The sequence below is a fragment of the Entelurus aequoreus genome, linkage group LG11 (assembly GCF_033978785.1).
Source record: "Entelurus aequoreus isolate RoL-2023_Sb linkage group LG11, RoL_Eaeq_v1.1, whole genome shotgun sequence".
Taxonomy (NCBI): domain Eukaryota; kingdom Metazoa; phylum Chordata; class Actinopteri; order Syngnathiformes; family Syngnathidae; genus Entelurus; species Entelurus aequoreus.
In genome coordinates this window covers 11,317,024-11,322,777 of record NC_084741.1, presented here as the reverse complement: position 1 = coordinate 11,322,777, position 5,754 = coordinate 11,317,024, and positions in this window count along the sequence as shown.

The following is a 5,754-nucleotide window of genomic DNA, read 5'->3' as shown; positions in this document are numbered from 1 at the left end:
GGGAAACAACAGAGAGTGACTTGGAACGTTGCGCCTCTAGTGGTTGGGAGGAATATTACCCTTTTTAAAAAAAAAAAAAACAACCTGACAATAAATTTGTACAAATCACACTTCATTTCACAATTTATCAGTGGATTATGATTCATACTTGAGAATGGCATTACTAATTAAAAACAACATTTTGTCCATGACTTTTAAGCATGCACATCCTGAAAGTGTTCGCAGCAATTCACTTTTTCAACACATTTTGTTATGTTACATCCTTACATTCCAAAATGGAAAAAAAAAAGATTGGCCTCAAAATTCTACACACAATACCCAATATTGACAATATGAAAAAGTGTTTTCAATGATTTTTGCAAATGTATTTCAACAGTAACCACATATCAAATGTTGTTGTTTTCAAACAAGACACATCTATCCCCTACCATTATTGTACCGGTTCTACTGTATTTTGGACTAGTTTTACTGTGTTATAGTACCAATTGTACTGTGTTATATTACCAGTTTTACATACCAGTTCTACTGTATTATAGGCTAGTTTTACCGTGTTATAGTACCAATTGTACTGTGTTATATTACCAGTTTTACATACCAGTTCTACTGTATTATAGACTAGTTTTACCGTATTATAGTACCAATTGTACTGTGTTATATTACCAGTTTTACATACCCGTTTTACTGTAATATAGTCTGGTTTTACTGTATTATAGACTATTTTTACCGTATTTTAATACCAATTGTACTGTGTTATATTACCAGTTTTACATACCTCTTTTACTGTATTATAGACTAGTTTTAAGGTATTATAGTACCAATTGTACTGTGTTATATTAGCAGTTTTACATACCCGTTTTACTGTATTATAGTACTAGCTTACTGTTATTGTACCAGTTCTACTGTATTATAGACTAGTTTTACCGTATTATAGTACCAATTGTACTGTGTTATATTACCAGTTTTGCATACAAGTTTTACTGTATTATAGACTAGTTTTAAGGTATTATAGTACCAATTGTACTGCGTTATATTACCAGTTTTACATAATAATGTTGACAAAATATTAGGTAGATAAATGACACAATATTTTACTGCATACGTCAGCAGACTAATTAGGAGTCTACTGTATTATAGGCTAGTTTTAAGGTATTATAGTACCAATTGTACTGTGTTATATTACCAGTTTTACATACCCGTTTTACTGTAATACAGTCTGGTTTTACTGTATTATAGACTATTTTTTACCGTATTTTAATACCAATTGTACTGTGTTATATTACCAGTTTTACATACCTCTTTTACTGTATTATAGACTAGTTTTAAGGTATTATAGTACCAATTGTACTGTGTTATATTACCAGTTTTACATACCCGTTTTACTGTATTATAGTACTAGCTTACTGTTATTGTACCAGTTCTACTGTATTATAGACTAGTTTTACCGTATTATAGTACCAATTGTACTGTGTTATATTACCAGTTTTGCATACCAGTTTTACTGTATTATAGACTAGTTTTAAGGTATTATAGTACCAATTGTACTGTGTTATATTACCAGTTTTACATAATAATGTTGACAAAATATTAGGTAGATAAATGACACAATATTTTACTGCATACGTCAGCAGACTAATTAGGAGTCTACTGTATTATAGACTAGTTTTAAGGTATTATAGTACCAATTGTACTGTGTTATATTACCAGTTTTACATACCAGTTCTACTGTATTATAGTCTAGTTTTAAGGTATTATAGTAACAATTGTACTGTGTTATATTACCAGTTTTACATACCCGTTTTACTGTTTTATAGGCTGGTTTTACTATATTATAGTACCAGATATACTGTGTTATAGTCTCAGATTTACATCCCAGTTTTACTGTATTATAGACTAGTTTTACTGTATTATAGTACTAGCAGTACTGTGTTATAGTACCAGTTTTACATACCAGTTTTACTGTATTATGTACAAGTTTTACTGTATTATAGTCCCAGTTGTACTGTATTATAGTACCAGGTGTACTGTGTTTTAGTACCAGTTTTACATACCAGTTTTACTGTATTATAGACTAGTTTTACTGTATTATAGTACCAGGTATACTGTGTTATAGTACCAGCTTTACATGCTAGTTTTACTGTATTATAGTCTAGTTTTACTGTATTATAGACTAGTTTTACTATATTATTGTCCCAGATATACTGTGTTATAGTCTCAGATTTACATCCCAGTTTTACTGTATTTAAGTCTAGTTTTATTGTATTATAGTACTAGAAGTACTGTGTTATAGTACCAGTTTTACTGTATTATAGACTAGTTTTACTTTATTATAGACTAGTTTTACTATATTATTGTCCCAGATATACTGTGTTATAGTCTCAGATTTACATCCCAGTTTTACTGTATTATAGACTAGTTTTACTTTATTACAGTACTAGAAGTACTGTGTTATATTACAAGTTTTACATACCAGTTTTACTGTATTATGTACACGTTTTACTGTATTATAGTCCCAGATGTATTGTATTATAGTACCAGTTTTACTGTATTATAGACTAGTTTACCTATATTATTGTCCCAGGGGTACTGTGTTATAGCACCAGTTTTACTGTGTTATAGCCTAGTTTTACTGTAATATAGACTAGTTTTCCTATATTATTGTCCCAGATGTACTGTGTTACAGTAACAGTTCTACATACCAGTTTTACTGTATTATAGACTAGGTTTACTATATTATAGTAACAGGTATACTGTGTTATAGTACCAGCTTTACATGACAGTTATATTTTATTATGAACAAGTTTTACTGTATTATAGTCCCAAGGGTACTGTGTTATACTACCAGTTTTACTGTATTATAGACTAGTTTTAGTGTATTATATACTTGTTTTACTGTATTATAGTCCCAGCTGTACTGTGTTATACTACCAGTTTTACTGTATTGTAGACTAGTTTTAGTGTATTATGTACTTGTTTTACTGTATTATAGTCCTAGATGTACTGTGTTATAGTACAAGTTTTACTGTATTATGGACACATTTTACTGTATTATAGTCCCAGATGTACTGTGGTATAGTACCAGTTTTACATGCCAGTTTTACTGTATTATAGACTAGTTTTACTGTATTATAGTTCCAGATGTACTGTGTTATATTACCAGTTTTACTGTATTATGGACACATTTTACTGTATTATAGTCCAATGTACTGTGGTATAGTACCAGTTTTACTGCATTATGGACACATTTTATTGTATATAGTCACCGATGTACTGTGGTACAGTACCAGTTTTACTGTATTATAGACTAGTGTTACTGTATTATAGTCCCAGATGTACTGTGGTATAATACCAGTTTTACTGTATTATAGACTAGTGTTACTGTATTATAGTCCCAGATGTACTGTGTTGTATTAAGAGATTTACTGTATTATGGACACATTTTACTGTATTATAGTCCCGGATGTACTGTGTTATAGTACCAGTTTTACTGTATTATAGACTAGTAATACTGTATTATAGAGTAGTATTATAGACTAGTGTTACTGTATTATAGTCCCAGATGTACTGTGGTATAATACCAGTTTTACTGTATTATAGACTAGTGTTACTGTATTATAGTCCCAGATGTACTGTGTTGTATTAAGAGATTTACTGTATTATCGACACATTTTACTGTATTATAGTCCCGGATGTACTGTGTTATAGTACCAGTTTTACTGTATTATAGACTAGTTTTACTGTATTATAGTCCCAGATGTACTGTGGTATATTACCAGTTTTACTGTGTTATAGACTAGTTTTACTGTATTATAGTCCCAGGTGTACTGTAGTATAGTACCAGTTTTACTGTATTATAGACTAGTTTTACTGTATTATAGTCCCAGATGTACTGTGGTATAGTACCAGTTTTACTGTATTATAGACTAGTTGTACTGTATTATAGTCCCAGATGTACTGTGGTATAGTACCAGTTTGACCGTATTATAGAGCCAGTTTCACTTCACAAGCAGTTGATAGTTTATTTTGAAAGACAGAAAGACAAGAAGCATGATGACATCATCATCATCATCACATCTAGGACACATAGGTCAGCTTGTAGGGCAGGTGTTCTTTACCATAGGGCCGAGTACCCATTGTTGTAATGCACTTTTCCACCACTTGGGGCAGTAGTGACATTATCAAGGAGACGTTTCCAAGATGAGAAGTGAACATGCAGACTAGTATTCATGTTATAATCAGCTTGACCTGAGCCTGATCACAATCCTTGTGATGAACACATGAATTTAATGCCGCTTGACGAGGTGGAAATGTAAAGTATTCACAGCAAGAGTCAGACCACTCTTCACGCTTGAGTGGGTGGGCCCCTGTAGTGGAAAAGTGGGGCCCCCAGCTCCAAAAGGTGAGGAACCCCTGCAGAGATCTTTGACCTCAGGAACACCTTCATTTGTTTTGGTGTTGGAGGTCCTGATGCTGGTGTTGGAGGTCCTGATGCTGGTGTTGGAGGTCCTGATGCTGGTGTTGGAGGTCCTGATGCTGGTGTTGGAGGTCCTGATGCTGGTGTTGGAGGTCTTGATGCTGGTGTTGGAGGTCCTGATGCTGGTGTTGGAGGTCCTGATGCTGGTGTTGGAGGTCCTGATGCTGGTGTTGGAGGTCCTGATGCTGGTGTTGGAGGTCCTGATGCTGGTGTTGGAGGTCCTGATGCTGGTGTTGGAGGTCCTGATGCTGGTGTTGGAGGTCCTGATGCTGGTGTTGGAGGTCTTGATGCTGGTGTTGGAGGTCCTGATGCTGGTGTTGGAGGTCCTGATGCTGGTGTTGGAGGTCCTGATGCTGGTGTTGGAGGTCCTGATGCTGGCACAGGTGACACAGGTAGAGGGTGAAGAGGAGAGACACGCCTCCCAGGAACACCTTCATTTGTTTTGGTGTTGGAGGTCCTGATGCTGGCGCAGGTGACACAGGTAGAGGGTGAAGAGGAGAGACACGCCTCCCAGGAACACCTTCATTTGTTTTGGTGTTGGAGGTCCTGATGCTGGTGTTGGAGGTCCTGATGCTGGTGTTGGAGGTCCTGATGCTGGTGTTGGAGGTCCTGATGCTGGTGTTGGAGGTCCTGATGCTGGTGTTGGAGGTCCTGATGCTGGTGTTGGAGGTCCTGATGCTGGTGTTGGAGGTCCTGATGCTGGTGTTGGAGGTCTTGATGCTGGTGTTGGAGGTCCTGATGCTGGTGTTGGAGGTCCTGATGCTGGTGTTGGAGGTCCTGATGCTGGTGTTGGAGGTCCTGATGCTGGTGTTGGAGGTCCTGATGCTGGTGTTGGAGGTCCTGATGCTGGTGTTGGAGGTCCTGATGCTGGTGTTGGAGGTCCTGATGCTGGTGTTGGAGGTCTTGATGCTGGTGTTGGAGGTCCTGATGCTGGTGTTGGAGGTCCTGATGCTGGTGTTGGAGGTCCTGATGCTGGTGTTGGAGGTCCTGATGCTGGTGTTGGAGGTCCTGATGCTGGTGTTGGAGGTCCTGATGCTGGTGTTGGAGGTCCTGATGCTGGTGTTGGAGGTCCTGATGCTGGTGTTGGAGGTCTTGATGCTGGTGTTGGAGGTCCTGATGCTGGAGTTGGAGGTCCTGATGCTGGTGTTGGAGGTCCTAATGCTGGTGTTGGAGGTCCTGATGCTGGTGTTGGAGGTCCTGATGCTGGTGTTGGAGGTCCTGATGCTGGCACAGGTGACACAGGTAGAGGGTGAAGAGGAGAGACACGCCTCCCAGGAACACCT